At 46.4% G+C, this 25,358-nt stretch overlaps 2 long non-coding RNA genes across 2 annotated transcripts in view; one reads left to right on the forward strand and one right to left on the reverse strand.

The window, feature by feature from the left end:
- LOC139054894 (uncharacterized) overlaps positions 1–25,358 on the forward strand; it is a 119,716-nt gene that overhangs the window by 90,155 nt on the left and 4,203 nt on the right. The window lies entirely within an intron of this gene.
- On the reverse strand, positions 12,143–16,314 carry LOC139054896 (uncharacterized). The gene is made up of 3 exons (XR_011511601.1): positions 16,226–16,314; positions 14,411–14,437; positions 12,143–12,276 (listed from the first exon to the last, which is right to left on the reverse strand). It is a non-coding gene; the product is annotated as an uncharacterized lncRNA (long non-coding RNA).

Below are 25,358 nucleotides of genomic sequence, written 5' to 3' on the forward strand. Positions count from 1 at the left end.
CATTCTCGGCGGGGATCTCCAACTCTTTTGTTTTCACCTGCATTGAGAGTCACGTTTCAAAAACTGTGAGAAGCATGACTAGAGAGGAAAAGTATTTTTTTCTTAGTGGGCCACCTTTTCATGTAGTAGAAGGTGGCCGATAGCAAATTAATAGACGCCTATGCTAAGTAACGATATTAGTTTTGTCGGCCGTATAAACTTGTAAACATTCGTTTACTAACTAAATTAACAAGCATGGTGACATGCGTGCACAAGCAAACATGAACACATCTCTGTATATAACCGGGTAAACTCTCTGTCAGAGCGCTGGAGTGAGGAAGCGTGGCAGCAGCAGCGAGCGCATTGACCTTTGTGCTGCCTCTCGCTTCAACTTGAGCTAAGCGGCGAAAACAAACGCGCACTCGAACCTATCAGCACTCGTCTTGCACTCTGTCTCACCGTAGATCGCTATCGTTATAGGGCTTCCCCCTCCGTCCCCTCCCCCGGGTGCGACACTTTCCAAGCGACTTCTAGATATATAGGCAGTGGCAGCTGTTCCAGAAGGTCCGCAGCAAGCTTTTATAAATCGCAGAAGTTTCTTAGGTGTGAACAGTTCATATATGGGAGCGAACAAACTGCCGAGCAATTAAATTTTAAATGTTGTTTATTCGTTGTTTATTCTCATAACATAGGCACTGAAAAACTTGACCGCCAAAGCGCGTGTGCATTTCATAAGCAGCAACGTTTATAAAATGACCAGCCTTTTGCTAACACGTACTCTCATGAAGAAAAGGATGATGATTTGGGATTTTTATGGCGCAGCAGCCGTGCAGACTATAATGCGCCAAACACATTGAAGAAAAGGAGGGCCAATGGACACTATCATTTCTCCCCGCTTTTTTCCTCACTTTTATGGCCTACGTTATATTATGCCAAGATACCGACTAGCCCAGCATAGTTTCTTGCCCGTATTCTCATCTGAAAGCGCAGCCAAACTGAAACGCAATTTCTATGAATTCGAACGGTGACGTCTTGCAAGCTTGCTAGGGACGCGCCATAGTGGTTCAGTGGATTGAGCGTTTTGTTGCTGAGCCCAAATGTCGTGGGTTTCAGTGTGGGTCATGGCGGCGTCTTTTCGGTGGGAGCGTAATGCAATAATGATCACTGACCGTGCTTTTGGTGCATGTTAAAGAACCACAGGTGGCCAAAGCTCAACAGCATAACCCTCTACTACGGCATCCCCCATAACCCAGTGTGCAGTTTCGGGACATTAGGCCCCATAATCAATATGACGTCACGTTGCTCCAAATTACTCATCCGCAAACACATCAAGGCTGAAGTTAAAAGTTATTTTCTTCGTGTTCTCGGATCTGTAGGCAGATTGTGGAATTTTTTATTCTTAGACGCCGCGGCGCTTCGACTATTTCACGCTATAGAGAGAGAGAGAGAGCAAATGATAAATGAAAGGTAGGGAGGTTAACCAGGACTGAGCCCGGTTGGCTACCCTACACTGGGGAAAGGGAAATGGGGACGGAAAGATTAAAGAAAGAAGAGAAAGTCCACCGGGGATATCGTCTAGTCACTCAGTCCGGATTACAGACGCTCACTCAATCCTGTATCTTTCAAATATCGCAGCAGCGCTTTTGTGGCCTTTTGTAGCTGCGATATACGAGGCCATGGTCCCAAGATCTTGTTCAAGGTGAACGGTTTGCTATCTAACTTGTTGAGAGCTGTGCAGAGATCTTGTCTTTCATTTTCAAATGATGGGCAGTAGCACAGTAGATGGTCGATAGTTTCTTCGACACCGCAGGCATTGCACTCGGCGCTATCAGCCATGCCAATCAAAAACGTATATGCATTCGTGAATGCGACGCCCAAGCGTAAGCGGCACAACATTGTTTCCTCATTACGCGGAAGCCCTGGTAACAGCCGCATTTGCATAGATGGATCGAGGGAATGCAATCGATGTTGAGTGAAATCAGGTGTGTGCCACTTCTCCAATGTCATACGGTGCGCTAGCTTGCCTAAGTGTTGGGCTGCGTCAGTACGCGATAAAGGTATAGAAACAAGGGTTGCTCCTTCGTGTGCTTTCTTAGCAGCGTCGTCAGCGAGGTCGTTGCCGGAGATACCGCAATGGCCAGGCAGCCACTGAAACACGACGTCGTGCCCTTTAGCAATCATGTGATGGTGAAGTTCTCGTATCTCCGATACGAGTTGTTCACAGGACCCGCGACGAAGAGATGACAGAAGACATTGTAAGGCCGCCTTTGAATCACAGAATATTGCCCACCGATTAGCCGGTTGGTTGCTAATATAATCAACGGCACCTCGGAGGGCAACAAGCTCCGAACCGGTCGATGTTGTCATGTGAGAAATCTTGTATCGGATGCTTAGTGATCGTGATGGTATAACCACTGCCCCGGTGGAGCTGGTCTGGGTGGAAGAGCCATCCGTATATATGTGGACTCGGTCAAAGTAGGAAGTGTGCAAACAATCCAGAGCTGCTTGCTTCAAGGCCAAGGTAGATAGGTCGGTCTTCTTTCTTATTCCTGGAACCGTAAGACGCACTTGAGGTTGTTTTAAACACCACAAAGCTGAGGTTGAACGTGCTGATGGTGTAAACCCCGATGGTAGGGAGGCACGATACTTGCTGACCTCGTTGGAGAAGGATGCCTGTGGTCGTCGTTCTGGCAGACAGGCAAGAAAGCTTGATTGAATCCGTGAAATATGACGAACATGGGCCCTGAGCGAGTCGGTGCTGATGTAAGTCGTGATCGGATGGTCTTGAGCCATTATAATGGTTCCTGCTGTTGAGGCGCTCCGCGGAAGGCCTAGGCAAACACGTAGTGCCTGTGCTTGCACGCTCTGAAGTTCTCTAAGATTGGACTTGCATATTTTAGCAAGCACGGGAGAACTATAACGTAGAAATCCGATAAAAAGTGCTCGATATAACTGTAGCATGGAGCCTATTGACGATCCCCATGTTTTGCCGGCGATGAACTTGAAGATGTGAACAATAGATGTGAGCCTCTTCTTCAAGTGGGCAACCTGAGGGCTCCAAGAGAGGTCCCGGTCAACAATGACACCCAAAAACCGATGATTTTTCTTGTAGCTGATAGGCTGGCCATTGATATATACTGGATAACCAGACATTGCTTTCCGCGTAAAAGCGACTAACGCACATTTTTCTGTTGAGATGGTAAGGCCTTGTGTCTGAAGATAGTCAGATGCCTGTGTTGCTGCTTGCTGTAGCCTTGCGCGAACCTGCAGGCGAGTGACCGCTGATGTCCAGATGCAGATGTCGTCGGCGTATATTGAAACACTCACTGTTTCCGGGAGGGATTCAGCCAGCCCCAGAAGCGCGAGGTTGAAAAGAACAGGGCTTAGAACACCGCCTTGGGGAACGCCTCGGCATGTGTAGTGGTCGGTAGTCGGACCATCTTCCGTACGCACGAACAAGGACCTTTGTGTCAAGTAGTTTCTGATCCATCGATATACTCGCCCTCCTAGTTCAACTGTGAGAAGTGCGTCGAGAATGGTTTGATGGGAAACGTTATCGTAAGCGCCTTTCACGTCAAGAAAGAGTGCGGCTGATAATCGCTTCCGAGATTTTTGTTGTTCTACAGAAGATACCAGATCGATGACACTATCAATCGATGAACGGCCTCGTCGAAATCCCGCCATTGAGTCAGGGTAAATTTTGTTGTGTTCAAGGTACCATTCGAGACGCATGAGGATCATACGTTCCATGAGTTTCCCGACGCAGCTGGCAAGTGCTATCGGCCGATACGATGCCAGTTCGAGCGGTGACTTTCCTGTTTTTAGTAGTGGTACCAGGCGGCTTCGTTTCCATTCCTGTGGGACGACACCATCTCGCCATGAGCTGTTAAAAAGGCTGAGGAGTTGTCTTCGTGCTTCTTGACCAAGGTGGCGCAAAGCACTATATGTTATCCCATCGGGCCCTGGTGAAGATGAACTCCTACAGAGCGCCATAGCAGCTTCTAACTCTTCCATAGAGAATGGAGCGTCCATACTTGTATCTCGTGGACCGGGGATGTCACCTGAAGTCATGTCAAAGGCTAAAACTGTGCCGCCGGTGACTTTCGCACAAAATTCCTCCGCAATTTCTACCTCACGGCGATTTTCATAGAGAGCAAGGGCGTTGAAAGGGTGTCGTTGCTGGGGGCTTGAGCTAAGGCCCCGTAGGGTACGCCACACGCGGGATAATGGCTTGCGGGGGTCCAGTGACTCGCAAAAGCATTTCCATCTTTGATCCGCTAGCTTATCCATTCGCCGCTTTATCTTCTTTTGCATACGCCGAGCTTCTCTGAGGTCATGAATTGACTTCGTGCGCCTGTACCTCCTTTCAGCTCGGCGACGAAGTGCACGAAGCCTTTCCAACTCAATGTCATTCTCTGTACGCTTTGATGAATGTGTGAAGCAACGCGTGCAATCTTGCATTGCGTCAGCAATTATTTCTTCTAATTTGCGTGCGATACGTTTCTTGCATGTGTCTTCTACACGAGCTTGAAAGACTGACCAGTCGATTTGGCGAGATACAACCGGTAATGCGGCGTTTAGTCCATCGATTCTCACATAGGTCGGAATGTGATCACTTCCATGGGTTTCAATATCGGTGAACCACTGCACGCTCGAAGTCAGGCAACGTGACACAAAAGTCAAATCAAGGCAGCTGCTGTACGTTGTTCCTCGCAGAAATGTCGGGCTTCCGTCGTTTAGAAGACATAGGTTGTGGCCTGATGCAAATGATATTAGTGACCTGCCCCTCGAGTTTATCCTGGAGCTTCCCCATATATGGTGGTGGGCGTTGAAATCCCCTGTTATTATCCAAGGACCGGGAGTAGCAGTCATAATATCTTCTAGTCGTTTGCTATTAAACTGACTGGTTGGGGATAGGTAGACGCCAATAAGAGTAAAAGACAGCCTCTTCTTTTTCACAGTAACACAGACGTATTGGTTACCGTCGTGTGGCGCTACGGGTTGGGAAAAATACGTAAGGTCTTTGCGGATGTAAACCAAAACCTTACTACTACGGACACACGTGGTTGAAACAAAAGGTTCATATCCTGATAGTCTTATGGAGGCTGATAAGTTCGGTTCGCAGATAACCAGTATAGGAAAGTGGTTGTCAAACACGAACTGCCGCAACTCCGAAATACGTGACCTCAGGCCTCTCGCATTCCATTGGAATATGGAGGCACTTCTGACATCATCCCGGAACGATCGCTGTTGCTGTCGATGAGCCATGGTTCTGCTGTAGAAGCCCTCAAGCACTGGACTTCTGAAGGCTCTCAAGAACCGGATTGATGGCATCCAGCACTTGCAACGCACTTCGAGCTGTTGGTGTCTGTAGCTTGTCCAGAAGAACACGAATAGCACTCATCAGAGAGCTTATCATGACAACAACTTGTTGATCCTGGTCTGACAATTTATCAGGAACAGATGAGGTATCCTTTGCTGTAGAGCTCTGGTTTCGCTCAGTAGGGGCATGTAGCCGCGGGAGTGCAGGCCAAGCGTCAGCAGCCATGCTGTTCGATGCACCTGTGTCCTTTGAGCTGACTGTGTTTGGCCGGGGCGGAAGAACGGGTGGTAATGTACGCGGCTGGCGTTCTGCAGAGGCTTTGGAGGTTCTTGATCGACGTCGGCGACGTGATCGTCGTCGCTTAATAGATGCTGCTGCTTCTCGGTGAGACGAGTGGTCTCTAACCATTTTTCTCAATATCGCCATTTCCTTTCGTATCAAAGGGCATTCCTTCGAGGATGCATCATGAGGGCCGCTACAGTTTGTGCACTTCAGCACATTGGCCTCGCACGTGTTAGTGGTGTGTGGCCCAGTGCAGCGAGAACAGACGGTAGTGTTCTTGCACACACTACTGACATGTCCAAACTTCATGCATTTCCAACACTGCAGCGGTTTTGGTATAAACGGGCGAACTGCGTGTCGAAAGTGGCCCACTTTTACATGCGATGGGAGGGATTCGCCCTTAAATACGATCTTAACACACCATGACGTGCCGAGGCGAAACGCGTTTGTGATGATGGTGTTTTCGGTAGCCGGCTTGATTAAGATCGACAGATCAGAGTCGACAATGGTCTCGTCAACATCGTAAATTACGCCAGTACTGACTTGTTTGCCCAGCGGAATATGAGGGCGGACTTTTATCCCGTCAAGTTCCGTGACATTGCGCAAAGAATCCAACGCAGCTGCGTGTTCTACGTCAATCGCTAGGATGTTCTTGCGGGTGTTCACTCTGATGTCTTTGATTTCGTTCGGAACTAGCGCCTCTAGATGTGAAGACACGGCTTGCCTGTTGAGGCGTCTTAGGTTGTCAGTGGCGAGAACTGGCGCGAACAGGATGGTGAGCTCCTCGGTATTGCGCGAAGATCTCACGGTGGACTCACTCGATTTCGATGATGCGCTGAGAAATCGTCGCTTCGCTTTACGACTCCGCGCCAGCTCGAAGGTGTCGTCACAAGAATCTTCACTGCTGACATAGTACTGCATGGTGTCGTCGCTGTCAGTGTCGCTCTCGGTGCCGTTGCGCTTCCTGGAGGCAGCCGCCGCGGGCACTGCCGAGTCCGGCGGACGCGCGTGAGAGTCCATCTCCGTCGCAGTTAAGGAGGAAACAGCAGTTCAAGGCAGAGTCCAAGAAATGCACAAAATGAGTAGAGCTGGAAGACTGGGCGTTCTGTTGTTGTTGTTGTTGTTGTCCTTAGTCATTTCACGCTATAAGAATGTGTTGCGCGAGTGTCCTAACATTTCTAGCTAGTTGCTACCCATTAGATCAACTTCTCGGTGGAACAGAACATGCTGTTGCTCTGAATATACGCATAATATACATCGTAAGTAAGCGAGTTACTTACGATAATGCAATTTTGCTACAAGGTATTGCAATGCACACAACAGCTACGTTTCAGGCCTTGTGCACAGTAAGAACGGTTCTATCGAAACTGAGCCCAACCGCCAGCGATTAGGCACAAAATAATCAGATGGCCACCACACTGCGGAACTTCACTGAGTAAAAAACGTGACGAGCAGCTGCTTCAAAGTATTTGCCAACTAATAAATGAAGAGGAAACGCGCTGATCCTGAGTCAATTTATAATCGGGTAGTTTGGATAGCTTGGAACACATATTTAGCCCCGCTTTTAGAACAAGCACCATATACGCTGCTCCCGCCGCTTAATCAACTCCCAAAGCGCTTTGACATGTTCTCTGAAACTGTGACCACAGCTTAGTGTAGTTCACCGAGTCACGGTCTACAACATCTCCCTAAACAGAGGTTTGCTAAGCCGCACCGGCGTCATACACATCCACTGTAAACACGCAGGCAACGGTGGTAGCTGAGTCAACCGATGGACGCGTCACCTAGTAATCAAACATGGCAGCGCCCACGGGATCGCAGCGAAAAGCGTCAATAGAGCAGAGTTTACTGCGCCCAACAGGTTCGCTAACCGGTTCATTGTTGTAAGGCGGTTGGCGAACCACAATGAATTTTTTATTTCTCAAACCGGAGCTTAACCGGAACAAAGCCAGAGTGCACTGAACCCGAACCCAACCGGTATTTTTTTCGGTTCAACACCTTGTTTAATGTCACCTATATGCGCAAGTAGTTTTGGTAAAATTTCTTAATATCGTTAGCCATTTGTTTTATCTATAAGGCTGCAGGCAAGACGCCACCAACGTGCTATTAGTACAAACTATAGGAAGACATCATACTTGTCTAGAGGCAATGACAGGGGTGAAGTGAAGTGAAGGAAGCGGAGTACATGCCGCATGCGCATGCGCTCGCAGGCACACGTACACAACGAGAAAGAGAGCAAGTGCAAGAAGTTTAGTTGAATGGACCCGCCTCTCCCCTATTCTTTCATGCTGCAGTGTCTCAACTCCTCCTGAAGTTTTTAAGTCATGTGGACTTATCCAACGATTGGTTACAATTTCAGGTCCATTCCAAGGCGTTGTGTCGAGACGGTGGACGGCCCAGCGCGGCAACGTGCGCCATATGGATCGCGGGCTGCGGACTTGTGCCCGGTTCCACCTCGCTGTGCGCGTCATCTTTTTAACCCGTCTCGTGCTTCGCTTCTGGACAGTGACGAACTTTTCTGAAAGGGCGCGCTCGGGTGTAGAAATTGCCGGCACGTCATGCAAGGCTATAGATCCACCTATTGCCTGCAACATCCTCCTCCTCCTCCTCGTATGAGCGTAACACACCCGACGCTTCTTTCGAAAAAGTTCTGGGCGCGTATTCACCTAGACTTCTGTTACGTACTATCGGCGTCAAATGAAAGTTGAACAGCGGAGCGCGTGGCCCAAGCATAAGTGAAGATATATATAGTGCGCGCCGTCCAGTCATCACCATTGACAAGCGCGCACATCCGATTTGGCCGCACTGCGCGATCCCCCTCTAGTGAGATCATTTCGCTTCTGTCCTGGTTCTTACATTTGAAAGGGAGGAAATAAAAAATAAAAACGAAGCTAAAATATTGCAGTTTACGGCGAGTCTTGTCGCACAGATCGCCGCAGCCACAAGTGCTGTCGGCGTGAACAGCGGTGCGCGTGGTGCAGTTTGCACCGTCATCGCCCGCACCGCGCGGGCGAATCTACCTTGCGATGACGGTGCACGGTGCGGGCGATGACGGTGCAAACTGCACCACGCGCACCGCTATTTGCGCTGACAGCACTTGTGGCTTCGGCGATCTGTGCGAAAAGACTCGCCGTAAACTGCAATATTTTAGCTTCGTTTTTATTTTTTATTTCCTCCCTTTCAAATGTAAGAACCAGGACAGAAGCGAAATTATCTCACTAGAGGGGATCGCGCAGTGCGGCCAAATCGGATGTGCGCGCCTGTAAAATTGTGATGACTGGACGGCGCGCACTATATCTTCACTTATGCTTGGGCCACGCGCTCCGCTGTTCAAGGGCGCTATTCTGGGGCCGAATCTTATAACGGTTCGGTTGGGGAACCGTTTCTTTGGCCTCACCTGATTGGCCAAAATTTTGATTACGTCACAGGTCGTCAGAGGCAGCGGGGCGGTATCGCAATTTTCGAATACGTCACGCATCTGTCAATCATCTTCAAAGCGAACTGGTGGTAGGAACCGGCTAAGGGGTAGTCCGCTTTGGGTTCCGTTGCTGTGGCTTGGCTTTGGCTTGTGACCCTGGCCGCGCGCGCCGGTCGCGCGACCCCGGAGACACGCGGGCGTCGCGCGCGCGTGCGTTGGTTGCTTCGGAGGCTATTACTTGCCTTCGTCGTCTGCTTGGCGTTCCTCTTTCTGTGTCGACCACGGCTGGAAGCGCGATACGCGTTCGAAGAAGTGACGGATAATGAGTTGCACCGCCCTTGCTGGCTTTCTAAGTAAACCTTTTGCAGGCTACGCTATCAAATGTAGGGGACTCAGGTGCAAACGTACGAGTGGCCAGTCCACGCGGAGGAAGGAATATTGCGCGCTGCGGTTCATCGCCACTGGCCTGCAGCTCCCAGAGGTCGGTCGGACGTGAAGCATTCATCGGAATGACCTAGATCTCTGCTGCCGACACCGTCCACAAAGTTGCTCTCGCAATTACTGTGTTGGCCGGTTGAAGGGCTGGGTCAGCTTTCCCGTGACCTCAGCTTCAAAGCCAATGCCAATTAAGGAGATATTTGCATGGTGAGATCGAATTCTCAGTGCTATCGCCAGCGTGAATATAGCTTGCAGATCGCCGTTCAGCAGTCAGAAGGGTTCAACCTAGACTGGTTCAGCACTTCCATCGTTCGGCTGATAAAACTATACAGTCAGGACGGGAAGATATTGTGGAGATCTCTTATTTGCCTGCCTTTTTTTCTCTGGTTCGGGAGTGCCGCACTTTGTTACTCAATTTTACGGCACAGCGCGCACCGTCAGCACCACACTATTCGATTTGACTTCGCGCAGGCAATGCAGGGCCCGTGTATCGTAATGTTCGATTTCAAGTTCCATTGCTTTTATCACGCGACGCGCCGTGGGGCTTATCGCAGGAACAGCGGCAGCGCGGCGGCGAGCGAGTCATGTCCGAGCCGATGACGTAGGGCGAAAAAAGATGGAAAATTGATATAGTCGGCTAGTAAAGGTGTCCCTAAGAACCAGTTCGCGGTTTTGTCGCGCTCGCTACTTGAGAAGTGCCGGCAGTGCGTTCCTGTTGCGTGCATCCTGCGAGCTCCTGGTAGCAGACGACATAGCGCTGCGCTCTGCCAACTCATTTACGCTTGCGATACCGCCTGTCGGCTGAGAATAAAAAAGAATGACATTAATAAATTACTTCTGCATTGCGTAAACGCCCGGCACCACACGTTTATACTTCAGAACTTGGCGTATAATATTAAATTTATATTTTACATTTATTTAGCAAGCGGAAACATTCTGCAATTCCTCGATTAACTCGTCATATAATGACGTACACTTCAGAGGTGGCACCCTCTCATCTATTGGTCGCGTCCTCCCCTTCTTCCACCGCCGGCTTGGGAGTGGCACATCTAGTGACGTAAGCGGCGAAGCGAACGGTTCGTATTCCGAACCGTTATAAGATTCGGCCCCTGGACATTCTGCCATTTTCTTCGATGCGTGACGTAGGCGCGACGCAAACAAAATGGCGCTGGTGACCCCGTTTTGCTTACGTAACGTGACGCCAACTTGACGTTTCGCCTAAGAAACTGAAATGAAGGCACTGAATGTAGCGTTATCGGTAAAGCAAAACAGTTTTCCTGCGCAGTAAAAATAAAGCAGGTATCTCAAAGCGTATGATTATTCCGTCGAAAACGCTTCTCGCTTCCGTCGTCTGCTGCGTACAAGCCGTCGTCTGCTTCAAAAGCTAGTATGCGTGTCCCTGGAAATTGGAATGAGTCATCGCATGTTGGCGCCAACGCGCTTGTTTTCTTTCTTGAGACAACATACGCGACCTACCAGTGGTGATGCGTGCACGTTCTAGGCCACGTTATCGCTATTTCGTGAAACGCAAGTGACCCAGCCCGACTCGGCTGGCTGAGGAACGGCCGAATATCACCGATAGCGTTGCGCGCGCCAGAGATATCCACTAGAGCGACGCAAGCGCCGGCGCTGCCATCTCTTGTTCATTTCGCTGGTTTCTCGCACCACGGGAGGAAACTTCAAGGCGCCGCCTTGCGTACATTTCTTTTTATAAATTAGAAAGAGGCCGTTGTCATAACGTCTGATTGTGCGAAAAGGCATTAATCTTGATTACAATACAAATGCAGCAGTGAAAAGTGGACAACATTGCCGAACGTTTGCTATATTCAACCAATATTATTTCGTAGAAACGCGTTCTTTTAAAAAACGATGGCCCCAAACACAAATGCCAACACCACCCGAGAGCGATGCAAATACTATGAGCACGCGTTCTGAACAAAAGATTTTCGTGGCGCCAAAGGGCGGGGAAAATGTGGCGATACGCATTCCTCTCGGCTGCCATTGCATATGGCTGCCCATTAGCATAATTCGCGCGGCTCGTCGCAGCAAGAATTATGGCGGAAAATCTCAGCAATGGCGGCCCAGCGCAACGTCACGCATCGTCAAAATGACGATTACGAAACAGCCCTTCCTGTGACGCTCCTCACGAGATATTCCTTCAGCCAATCAGCAAGCTGCCATGGCGCATATCTTGGATCGCCACCACAAATTCGCGCAATTGCAGATGCATTGCACTGGCTTCTGCACGCTACCGCTCACATTCTTTTTGAAGCACTAACATCACAATATATCTGCCAAGGACCAAAAAAATGTATTAGTCCATAAAATTTGCAGCTCCACGTCACGTTTCGTCATCTTGATGAAAACGCAAAATTGCATTTTGCAATACTTCCGCTTCCCGGCACAAATTTCAAAACACGTGACCTTTCGACAGCCAATCAGAGAGTAAACATGGCGGATAATGGCGGCCGTGCAGCCGCCATGCGTGTCCAGAATAGAGCCCCAACTTTCATTTGACGCCGATAGTACATGGCCTTGTAGATTGTTCATGGCCACAGTGATCGCGCTGTTATCACACCGACCGCTATCATCAGTAGCAGGGGCTCGGACGTTGGCGAATAAAAAATTACTCTCCCATAAGTTTCATGAATACGGGCACTGATTCGCAGTTAACGACAAAAGCATAAATAGCCGGATCACTCGCGCTTTTATTTCAGCATTCATTACGCAGTGTAAAAAGTAGTGGCGCTGATCAGCATGATGCGTCATTTACTGGCTATCCAGAAGCCGGCTTGCAATGGTTGTAAGCCTCCTTAACAGCGTTCGCAACTTTTTCCTGGAAAGAGAAAAGGAACAGAGCATGCCCATATGCTGAAGCGCTCTTGCAGCAATTATTTCATATTTTTATGTATTGTGCATGCGATATTCTGCGTTAAGTGAGACCTCGCATTCATCGTTATTTTCTCTGTACCAAGTCTTTTTTTTTAAAGGCATCACACTTTAGAAAGATTGCCTGTAGCAGATAGCACAATTCTAACCCTTGAGATTAATTGCTCGATGCGACGGCCAATAGTCCTTAGAGAATTCAAAATGCCTATCTGAATAATTAGCATAATTCCACTAATTAACATTATAATTAAACACTTTACTGCGCGTATTTATAATTACGGATTGCAGCCAGTAAGTTCTCAAAACGCATCCACTTGGAAAGAATTTTCAGGAATACACAAGTTCCGAGATAAAAATTTTCAATGTGCCCGACGACAGGCAATGGCGTTTCAATTATTTTTGTGCTTCATTGCATGAAACAGCGTTTTCTTTTAAAAAAGTAAGTTGAACAATGGCGCATTTTTACCGCAAGTTTGGCGGCGAATATCTCGAAAGTGGTGCCATTATCAGAATTCGTTCCATGTCGATAATCCTTGCAACCTCACTGGGTACAATCCGTACTTTGCAATATGTGCATAAATGAATTAGTAAAAAACAGCTTTAGAGAAATTTTGTGTATACTGATTTTTCATAGAAGTAACGGTCGCCTCGTAGAGTAAGTTTACTTAAGGGTTAGAATTGTGCTATCTGCCGCAGGCAATTTTCAAAAACAGTGCAGTTAAAAAGAAACCGTATATAATGCTCACTACGCCTTGTTTTGTCATGTCGCTGAGCGGGAGGGCATTCTGGCGCCTTTGTGAGACAAAGGACAGGTTGTATGCTATGATATTCTTATTGTCATTATAACTATAAATAAATATCAGCATCAGGATCATCTATGATTTATTAAATAAAGGACAGAAATTGGCTGCTTGGGCTTGATGCCATTTTTCGGAAAGCTTATGTTTATTGGCTACTAAAGTCAATCCTTTTTTGAGCCTGTTGTTTTCTCTGATAATCGTAACTGTAGTTTATACTTCACGTTAGGTTTGTTTTGTTGCCTCTTAAGTTGTGTGTCTCGCTGCAAATTGATAATGATTCTCTCTTGTCTTTATCGTATGCGTCGTTGTATGTTTGCGAGCATCTGTATTTGCTGCTTCCTTCTGCAATTTTGTTATTTTTTGTTGTTTTGCGCTAGTCCATAATATGTGTATACGCTGCATCACAACTTCCCTTTTCTGTATATATTTAGTATGCCGTATCAGTTTTTCGTGACGTCACTAGCGTTGTCCTATCTTCTTATAGTTCTTGCATATAGTTTCGTTATCGGCTTATTTACTTTGAGCCACTCCGTTAAGTGTACTATAGTCGGATACAACTTTAGAAAAAAGGGGGCGAGGCGGGTGCACACGAGCATCCACCAATGGGCGCGCACTCTGGACCGACGTCATGCGCCGGACGGCCGGTGACTTCGCCGCTTCGGTCATCTGGGCGGGGCCTCCCCTTTTTTCTAAAGTTGTATCCGACTATAGTATCAGATATGATAGGCTTTTCCTGGGTACTTAAATAGAAACTGATTTATTGATTAATTACTGCTTGCGCGCTTTGACTGTTTGGCCCCTGATAGTGATCATAGCCATTACTACCTTCATCAAAATTTGTTCGCCTTTGCCCGAACGTGAACACTATTCTGTTTTCTCTGATAGACCCGATAATGTTCTTTAGTAGTGGACGTATTATCAGAGAGAGAGAGAGAGAGAGAAAGAGGGAGGAAGAGAGGGATATAAGGAAGGCAAGGATGTTAACCAGTCAAGAGTCTGGTTGGCTACCCTATGCTGGGGGAAGGAAGAAGGGGCGAGAGGAAAGGGAGAGAGAAAGAGGGTACAGAGACGCGCACACTCATTAAGTCAAAGCGACTCATGCAAACCAGACGTTCTGAGAAAGCACAAAAAGTGCCGTCACTGCCTTCTGGGCTGATGATCAGTGGAGACGGTGCTCTAGTACTGTCTATTCACTCAGAGGACAACGTATTATCAGAGAGAATAACGTAAGAAATGAGCACAGCATTGGAACTGATTTTGCTGTTGAACGTGTGTACTCACCGAGAACACAGTCGCCAACAGCACGTCCTAAATGGGAGAAAGAAGAGTTGCGGTTGTTGTGCTTTCCTTTAGCGATTCAAAAGACACGTACAAAATAGCGATACATTTGCCGCCAGTAGCAACAAAGACGAACCCACAATATCCGCATGACATGTGCAAGGCTCTACAAATAGAGCTATGGTAGCGGGTGTCCCTCTGCTTATGTTTTTAGTTATGCTTTGCGTAAGTTTGTCTCAAGGAAGGCTTACCACATCAAAACTAAGTACAACACGCTTTCTTTATTTTCTCACCCATAAATAAATTACAGCACATTCTGTATTTTCAGCTGTCTTCAATGTCAAAGGCGGTGATGGTCTATTTCGAGATAAAGACACCCCTTTGGAGAGCCTTAACTAGTCTCATTCCACAATTATATGGCGTGCATTTCAGAGTCTACAGATGTCACGCACATGAGGTCATAGAGCAGATAACAAAGCAGGCTTGATGGACGTTTACCGATCATTCAATATCATAACAGCGTGTTTTCGTTTGTCGCTCAAAACGGGTTCCAGATATTTTCATTAAAAAAAAGTCGAACCAAAGATACCTAAAGTCGCTTGCGTTCGGATAAACAATAACGCAGATTTAACTTGCATTTCTTGAAAATCGTGCCGCACACCCATGGATGTGCCGGTGCGTCAGTGTTTTGTGACGGATTTCAGAGTATCTCTTTCATATTTGGACCGATGTGAATGAATAAAAGTTCCCGGAAATGTGCTAGGCTCTTGTCCCCGGCCCATTTTAGAACACAATAAAAAATACGCACGCTCGCGCACCCGCACACACACACAAGCGCGGGCACGCACAAATTATACCGAGCCTTTTGTGAATTACGCGATGTTGCTAACTGCTAGCAAGCACGGCGGATGCCTTGAACACATCGTGATTTCAAAGGCTGCATGCGCATACGGACGTAGCGCAATTCTAATTCATCCTATCTGCAAGGAGTGTTTACTTCCTCATCAGCGTGCAGCCGTGGATGCCTGAAGGCGAGCTTTCTGGTTCTTTGTTATTCTTTCCCCCGCACGGCCGGCGTCTCCGCTGCCGCGGATACGCGGAGGCCAGAGCCATCCGGTGGTGATGTGAGGAACCCAGCGGCGGCGACGCATGCCTCCTGAACTGGGATTGGTTGGTCTATTCGGCGATAAAACGGCCACGCAGCTCCTACGGTAACAAAAACCCGGCGATGTTCGCGAAGAAAATTAAAGAGAGGAAAAGATACACATTCGGTTGGACTCCATCAGAAATTCCTGAGCTGCGGGGCAAACATCCCTGAGGCTGAATCCCAGAGTAGAGGGCCGAATCGAAAGAGTCCAAGCGAAACGCTAAACCTTGCTGTCGCTATGCTTCGCCCTATATATGGGCACCGCTTTTCTTTCTCTTTTTTTGGCACTGCATAGGAAAGCAATTTATAAATACAGCTCGTTATTTTAACTTTGGTGTCCCTAGCGAATCGTTAGAAATCAGCATTCTCACTTCTTTATTATTGTTATTATTATTATTATTATTATTATTATTATTATTATTATTATTATTATTATTATTATTATTATTATTATTATTATTATTTCATCTGAATGAAAATCTCAACAATAGAAACAACACATGTTTTAAAGAAGCCGCTACCATCTGCATTTCAGCGCAAGCGTCACCAGCCCTGTCCGAGCTGAGGTAAAAAAGCACCAGCATTGCTTTATAAAAATTAGGTAAATATTTGCAAGTGAGAAAAAAGTAAAAAAAGATCGCTTTACGAGAGACATTCAGATCGTTACTTACAAAGTCCACTTTGGACTCGCACTTCTGTTTAATAAGCTCGGCTGCGCTGTCTCCCTTCTCGGCGATGAGCTCCAGCGCCTTTGTTTTCACCTGCGTGGATGGTACACGAAAGAAGGTGATTGATCGATTGATAATTTAGAGAATAGCAATAATAGAAAGGAGTTATAGACTTGTACCAGAGCTGGAGCGTGTCCCGCCATGCACTTCAGCACTTCCTTGATTTTGTCATTGCTCAGCGCTGCAAAAGAATACGAAAGTAAATATAGACCGTTCATAACATTTCGCGCTGTGAAAGCAGGGTTCCAAAGGTGTATTTGTACGATTGCATTTTAAGTTTGTTTTCTTTTTGTTGAGTGATCGAAACTGGGTTTGCCTTCTCCGTCCGTCTATTCCGTTACACTGGCGACTACCGTCGTCGTCATCCGCGTTGTTCTGTCGTCATTGGTCCTCCTCGTCATCCCTAGCTTCACCGTCGGCACAAGGCGACGAAAAAGAACACGTTGTCCGCAACCGCCAGGAATCGACGCCATGTCACTGCAGTAATGTACACTTCGGAGTCGGGCACGCTAACCACTGCGCTATTACGCAACACTTATTTCTCCTCAATTGGCCAAAAATAATGTCAGTAATTCAGGGCGCGAACACTATTTACATTAGGTTTACGCACACACAACCACCGCTCAACAACTGCGCCAAGCAGCAATTAGTGCGATATTTCGCGCTCCACGCGCACTCTAAAAGCGGCCCCAGTGCATGTATGAGCACAATCTATGCGTCGCATGGAAGTCGTTCTTGACAAGATGGCTGCGCATTGGCATGCATTTCATTTGTCGTCATGCTCGCGACCACAGCGTTTACGCACAGAGGAGGCACACTTGACAATAATGATCATATAGCCACAATGGCGGATGGCCGCAAGTGTCAGGCGGTCCGGATGGAAAGCAACGTCGAATGGCTCGATGGCGTCGCTAGAAACCACGGCAGCGTAAGGGCAGCGACACCTAGTTTGGCTGTTTTTTCCTTTTGTTTTTAATATTAATTCACAGGATTCACGGCCGCAAAATGCCTGATGTAGCACCGCTAAAAAGGTACTTGGGTAAAATATTTCGCTGATATCTCGTAGTGGCAGTGCGTCACTAAGCTCATGACATCCATCGTGGAAGAAGCTTTGGAATCAGAGGTGAATAATCCCAAGTCAGGACCCCTAAAACAACTCATCGAGCTTAAAAAGTAAGAAGCGTTTCACAAACAAAATGTCCCATTGTTGTTGGGAAAGTTGGCCCGACTCGTAAAAAAAGATGTTGCATACTTCAGCGATCCCTTCGTCTTTGAGAGAGAGAGAAGGAAGGAAGGAAGGAAGGAAGGAAGGAAGGAAGGAAGGAAGGAAGGAAGGAAGGAAGGAAGGAAAGGCAGGGAGGTTAACCAGAGTTATTCTAGTTTGTTACCATGAATGTGAGGAAGGGGACGGGGGATTGAAAGAAATGGAGAGAGAACTTAAGAGATGAGTCTTGATCGCACTTTCACATGCACTAAGCTAGGTGCAGCATTTCTACAGTCGGGCACTCAAGTCTGTCGCCTTCAGGTACTGAAGAAGCGCTCCAATGGCTTTCTAGGCTGATGAACCCATTTACTGTGACAGCAGCTGCGAACATAGGTTCCATAAAGCTGTGCGTTTCAACTAATTAAAGCAGCTTACTTAGATATGGGGAATCTGAGAGTCCTGATGTCGGTAGTGTATTTCGAATTCCACAACGTGCATTGTTATACGATACTGAATGAAATTTGCGTACATCATAAAGAATATGAAGTCAGAATGGCTTACCTAAAGGACACTTTTATTACTGTAACAGCACAGAATTTTTACTTATTGTTTATATGTTCATTGTATTTTTTTATTCTTAATTTAGGTTACGCCACCTTCGAATTCGGAGCGTTTTGAGGTCGAGGACGCTTCATCGGATGAACCAGGTGAAATAATGTCGAGAACTCCATTTCAACCAGTCTAATAAAAACTGACCTGCGGTAGCGCTGTAAAGCGTCCGAAAGCAAGTAGTCGAACGTACCTTTGGGAGGACGTTCGTTGTTTTCGCGGAGACTGCACAGCCTGCCATAATGAAAGGCGCCTGTTGCTCATCGCGCTAAAGCCAAGATGTACGACTGCTCAAACGCGTCGGCAAACACAATCTTCCATAGCGTCGGGGCGGACAGATCATTCGTGACAGACGTGTCTTCTACTTGGCTTATTCGACAGAGGTGGTTTGTTTCAAAAGCCAGTAGTAGCTGCTACGGATATACTTCAATTCATTCTTTAATGATTGAGAGTATGTAATTTGAAAATGTTTCTGCAGATTGGCTTCTCCTATGCTAGGTCTCGGCGCTCTATCACATCCCGTACGTGGACCTCACACAGAAAGAGAGGCTCCTGTTCTGGAGCCATGTCTCCTGCTCCGGAGATATAAGCAAGCAAACTTTTACTAGAGATACCTCTGCAGCCTCAAGATCACATACAATATATAACCCAGCTGAAAGATCGATGCTCAGAGATTGTATGTCATCACGTTTACGTTTTATCCTTTCCGCTGCATATATTTATCTAAAGAACGTTAGGGCGTGTGGGTTATCCGGGTGCTTCTTGATTATACGGTGCGAAAAGGCGGCCACGGAGAAACTCCATGATACGCGGTGCCGCGTGTCATGCTCTTTCCTTTCGCGCTGTAAACTAAAGCATGCCTGATGAGGTCTACTTGCAGAAATAAACTGCATTTCCAAGGCGTACAAAAGTAACAATAGTAGCAGTGGAAGTAGGCGTAAGTTGAGCGCAGAAAATCTTACAGCATATTTCGCTGCCACCAGCAGCCTCCGCGAAGAAAGCTCCGGCAAGGATGAGTCCGCAGAACAGCAGCACCTTCATAGTCAATGGTCTTGAAATACTCCCTTCCGAAAATTCAGCCGAACGACAGGTGTACTGCGTGCTCTATTGCACTGACACCGTGGGTTTCTGTTATATATGCACGCACTCTCTCCCAGTGACCTTCCCCAAAAGGCGAAACATCGAGCCGGCCTTGCAACATTTTATTACTCTGCTGCATATTTTCTTTCTTTCCAGCTTTTTCCGCCATAATCGGTGCTCTAACCATGCCATCACGTCTTTCTCACGAATGTGTGATCACAATGTAAAGAGGCGCTGATGGGTGGAATCACGAGAGGGAACCAGTGTTCCCCACCAAATTTAAAGCAAAGGGTTGTTACAAACTTGCACGGAAGAGTTGCATACTGCGTGGTTACGCATCACACTTTTTCATAAGACAGAGCACTTTGCCTTCTTTGTTTTGCTGTTTCATGCATGTTTCAGTCTGATCACGTATATCCGCTCCGAAGTCGCTTGCGCGCACCTGAAACGCCCGACCCCACCGCACACCTCAAACCTCTTTCTAGTGTGTTCTCGCTCCTGTCTGCCGGCATTGGCCATTAGCGTGGTGGATCTTATATGGTATTCAAGAAAGGGATCATTACGTAAATGCGTTTTGGGAAAGCGTATTGTAAGCTTAGGTTTCGTATTGAAAGCTTTCTGAAGTGAGTGCCGTCAATGTGCGCTGCAGTGAACTGATCCTTAAGGCATACTAATCGACCAATAAGAAGCGGCGCCAGACCACAAGGACAGGACAAACCGACAGGACGTTCGCCAGTTTGTGTTGTCCCGGTCATCTTGCGCCGCTCTCTATCATTCGATAAGAACTGCAAAGTGACTCAAACCAGGATACTGCACTGCAGTCGGGAACACATTGGCCATGCACTCCCGTGTGGCGCGCACAAGAACCTTTTAATGAATTATCATCACATATTCCTTCTAAAGCAAGTCACTACACTTTTCTGCCGATCGAAAAAGCAGAATGTCAACTCTTCCGAGAGGCTGAAAATGAGCCCTGTCATATGTGTGATCAGCGTAATGTGTTGGTGTTTCATGTTGCTGACCATGGATTTAGTTCAAGCGATATCAGCGGCGACCAATCCTGCGTGTTTCCATCAGCTACCGATTGCCGAGACGCCGCTCCAACGACATCAGACAGCCCAACCGACAACGCGAAAGAAACATTGCGAACTCCAATGCGAACAATACAGCACACGTGTGCGCCCTTGCACAATAGCGGCTTAATATCCAGTGAAGCTAGGCCTGAATTCACAAAGCCCTTCGTTCGTAAGTGCTCTTTGCCATTGGCCGGCCGTCATCGAAAATAATATGTCCAACATCAGGACTGGATCATCTTTGCGTTTACTAACAATGCTAGCGTAAGAAGTTTTTCATATAGACTGGCCCTATTTCTTTCGGACAGTTGCATTAAGAATTTCAGTTGCCTGTAACTAAACCACACACTTTAACACGTTGCCAGCATGTAAGCGCTTTCGGGAATTTGTTTACCAAATATGTACCGAATATACTTTACCCACATATATTTAACTTCGCATGCGCGTCAGCCATCAGGTTTTCCCAGTTTCAGCAAACGTGATCTCGGTTGCGGTAATAGTCCTCCTAGGATAGCGAGTTAAATTCTGCACTGGAATTGCACCACTTAGCCAGATGTCACTGAGAACGTGCCCCATATTTCTGTGAAATATGTACAAGATGGCTCGTTTAATTCACCCAGTACACCACGGGTTAGTCGTATGGAGCCGGACTCTGGTATAGCCCATGAACTACCAATAAATTAATGATCATAAGCATGTCAGAAACGTTCAATTTTTCCCGACATATCACCCCTAACAATACGCCTATTTCGACCCAATGACAACTCTAGTCATCATAGGACACTGGGAAACATTCAGGATGACGTACGGTCGTATAACGCCTTCGAGCACTTGATATTTTTTTCCATAGCCTGTAATTTATCCACTCGTATACACATCCGCGATAATGCTCCCCTTTCCGCGATCCCAGTCCCGCCCAGACCCACTAAAAAGACGGATCTCATTGATTTGAAAATAAAGTTTACACTCTCTCTTTCTTCTAAAACTTGATGTGGGTCACAATTTTTGTGCTACCAGGATAAGGGGCTAAATTCTGCACCGCTTGTAAAAATCATTTATAACGTTCCGGAGCGCTTGCATACGTAATTTACAAAAACAGTAATTAACGTAGACACTCCAAACATTACCTACACATCACTCATAATATGTCCCGTATTGCCACGAAATAAAAACAAGGTGACCGGCCCAGTTTGCCTACCAGATTCATGGCGCCCAAAATAAGGCGTAAAATAGGGGCAGAAATTGAAGGTTCAGTAATTATTTGCAAAGCTCCCAATTAATTTCAAGGCCTTGAAGTTTTGCGCATAACATTACCTTTAGCACACCCTAAATTTTCAACAAATATGAACGTGGTTGTCTCCCATGTCTCAGGAGAACATGGTTCTCTTGAGAGATTGGAAAACCTTGCGAATAACGGCCATTTAACGATTTAGAGCATTTGATGAAGAATAATTTTTACAAAAGCTGTAATTTATGCACTCACGTTTACTTGATGTAATTTATTTCAAATGAAATTACTTGAAAGGCCACAACTGACTCGCACACTTAGAGCTTTACGTGCATCTTACCTTGAATCTGCTCCTTACTTACACCAAATATATACAAGGTACTATGGTAGGTCACCGATATCATCATTATAGCCTACTACGTGCCTCGTGGAACATGTGGTAATAGGCAGGAAACGAGTATTCAGCAATTATTCGTAATGTTAATAATTAAGCCACAAACATTAAACGTTCCCCACACATCACCTCTAAAAAGAATCCTCGTTTACACTGCTGTTAATTTGGTGACACGTACATACGGTTATTCTTCGACACTTGCAAGCATAGCGGGTAAGAGAGCCATTTTCAAGTAGTTGCTGAATGAATTCTTTACAACAGCTGTGATTCATCCAATCACATTCAATCCCCAGTTCTTACTAACTTTAATTTTGGTGGCATTTATAATTCTCTAAAAGCCGCAAGATAAATTCGTAGCTGCTTGTAAAACTCACTTAAAACGCTCCCAAGTGCTTGAATACGTATAATTTACCGCAAAAGCCCTTACTGAGCCACAAACTTAGAACATTGCCTACATATTTACCAATAGAAAATAAATGTGTAGCCAATGTTCTATTTTCCATGTTCCAATTCCAAAAACAACAAAAACAAGGTGCTTCGTATAGTTCAACGATCACAGCGAGGAATACTACTATACGAACCTGCTACAACGCATTATTCCTCCTAACATTACGTACAAGATTACACTTAACATGCCCGCCAAAGCTTCGACGCGAAATAGGCTGCTGATTCTCGGGGTTCTCGACGTGCTTTGGAACAAATGTGGCAGCTGATAAGTTCTACTATAGACAACAATGAAGTTCATTGTATTCTATTTCTTGAAGCTTCAAAGGGATTCGGTATTGAAAATCGTATTTTCTGGCCAGGCATCTGGCAAGCGTCCCTCATATCCCACTAAACAAGTTTAATGCCACATATTAAGGTGAAAGCCTAAAGTGGCTCATACCCCCGATGACCTTGAAAAAAAAAAAACGCTTCGTCCGGTTCAGTGGTACAAGAACTATCATCATCAGCAATGGCGCATATCCCATAAGCAAGCAAAAATGCAATGGCGCGTCTCTCTCGTAGTACAGAGGCTACAGTCACTCGGTAAAGTGAAGCGTACAGTGCATACATTCATTGGAATTACGCATACAACGTACAAAAACGCGGCGTCTAGTTGAGTTGTACAAAAAAAAACACGTGACCTTTTCAGTGGCTCATATCCCCGTAAGCAATGGCTCATACCACTGTAAGCAAGCAAAAAATGAAATGGATCATATCCCCGTAATGCTGAGGCTACAAGCGCTCTGCAAAGTGAAGCCAGCAGTGCAGTCATTGAAATCACCCATACAACACACACAACAGCATACGTTTCCATCCCCTTCTGAGAGGAGGCAACATTAAGTCGAAGAGTAACGTCGTCGCCGCGAGTCTGACCCCGCTATATGAGCACGCGAAGCCACAGCTGAGCGTCGAAAACGAGCCGAAGGAGCAGAACCGAACCACTGGGTGGACAGTGCGGCTAGTTTCGGTATTGGCAATAAAGGGTCGCCATGGCACTGGTAGCCAAAGGAAAATTCAATAACTCTTGCATATATGGCTCTATCTTTTCAATCGATGCCTACCTCTCGTATCGAAATCAAACTGTCATTATCGACAACGTGTGCTCCGATTCACGGCCGGTGAAGACAGGAATCTCTCAAGGTTCAGTGATTGGGACACTGTTCTTTTTATTATTCATAGATGACATCACCCTTGGCATTCCGGTTACTATTAAGGTATTTGCAGATGACTGCATCCTTTATCAGGAAATACGCAGTCCACGCGACCAGGCTCTCTTAAACACAGCTTTAATCAAAATATCTTCTTGGTGTGAAGTCTGGCAAATGAAAGTCAAAGAAAAGAAGACGGTGGCTATGAGCGTATAACGCGTAAATGGTCTGCCTTAAAATACGATTATTTTATTATTGGCCAGAAACTGTCTTTTGTTGATACTTACAAGTATTTGGGCGTTATACTTAGCGCTTAATTTAGGTGGAACGAGCATGTTGCCTACATCGAAACGAAAGCTATGCAGAAATTGGGATTTCTAAGAAGGTATCCGCGCAAATCCACCCCTAAATTAAAACTAATTGCGTACAAAGCTTACATCCGTCCAATCTTCGAGAACTCTTCCGTGGTTTGGGATCCGCATAGCCAAGAAAACATTAAAAAGCTTGAAATGATTCAAAGGAAAGCAATTAGATTTATTTACAATCGCTACAGTTCATTTACATCCCCCGCCACACTTCTAAATAACGCTAACCTCGATACACTGCAGACAAGAAGACAGCATGATCGTTTGAAATACATGTTTTTACTTTATCGTGGCAAGCCGTGCATAAACAATGGACACGTACATAGAATCCGTTAATCGGCGATCTGCGCTATCCGAGCGCCCCAAAAAAGTGAGGGAGTATTCTTGCAAGACACGAGCTTTTAACAATTCTTTTTTTTTTTGTGTGTGCACCGTCACTTAATGGAATGCTCTTTCTGCCGATACAATAAACTGCAGTACTGTTGAGTCGTTCATGGCAAAGCTGCGGCAACAATCCACTTGACCTTACCTCGTCGTACATGCCTCCCCCCCCCCCCTTCCCCTATCTGGCCTCGCTCAACGCACGCGCACTACGCTTCAATTTACGTTTCATTTTCTAGTACTTTCTCAGTGTGCTAAAAATATTTGCTTGGCGTCATGTGTATCTTTCGGTGTTCGCAAGGCGTAATGTTTTACAAGTTTATCTTGCGCTGATTATGGTATGTTCACTCATTGCAGAGATGTTTGACAAGAGATGTCTGTTGCCGTTATTCTGTCCTTGTTTAATTTCTAGTGTTCGAGTTTCTAGCGTTTCAGTTTCTTGTACCTGTGCATGAATCATGTTCTCCCTAGTACCTGCATTGGACTTGCTTTGGCAAATTTTCCTGCTGCGCTTTTAGGATTGTTTCTCTTTGTTTTATAACCCACTCCTGCCTAAGGCCCCATATGAGAGGTCAGCAGTACTCCTGAAATAAATAAATAGATGCAATTATGAGTACAAATAAAATATGCTTTTGCCTATGTTCTTTTTCAGCAGCTTACTTCTTTATTTGGTCGCTTCATTTGTTGCGCCAGCGGGCAGCGCTTTCGAGCTTATTCCTTACAAACGGGCGGGTGCAGTAGTAGAGCAGCAGCAGCTTCCAGGTTTAGTTTATGCGGCCGACATTGTGTTGCTAGCTAACTAGCAAAGTGACTTGCAACGTCTGGCTAATATCTGTGGACAGGAAGAAAAGAATTTAGGTCTGAAATTAAAAAAAATTTAATTAAATTATGGGGTTTTACGTGCCAAAACCACTATCTGATTATGAGGCACGCCGTAGTGAGGGACTCCGGAAATTTCGACCACCTGGGGTTCTTTAACGTGAACTTAAATCTAAGTACACGGGTGTTTTCGCATTTCGCCCTCCTCGAAATGCGGCCGCCGTGGCCGGGATTTTATCCCGCGACCTCGTGCTCAGCAGCCTAACACCATAGCCACTGAGCAACCACG

This window comes from Dermacentor albipictus, chromosome 1 (genome assembly GCF_038994185.2).
Source record: "Dermacentor albipictus isolate Rhodes 1998 colony chromosome 1, USDA_Dalb.pri_finalv2, whole genome shotgun sequence".
Taxonomy (NCBI): Eukaryota; Metazoa; Arthropoda; class Arachnida; order Ixodida; family Ixodidae; genus Dermacentor; species Dermacentor albipictus.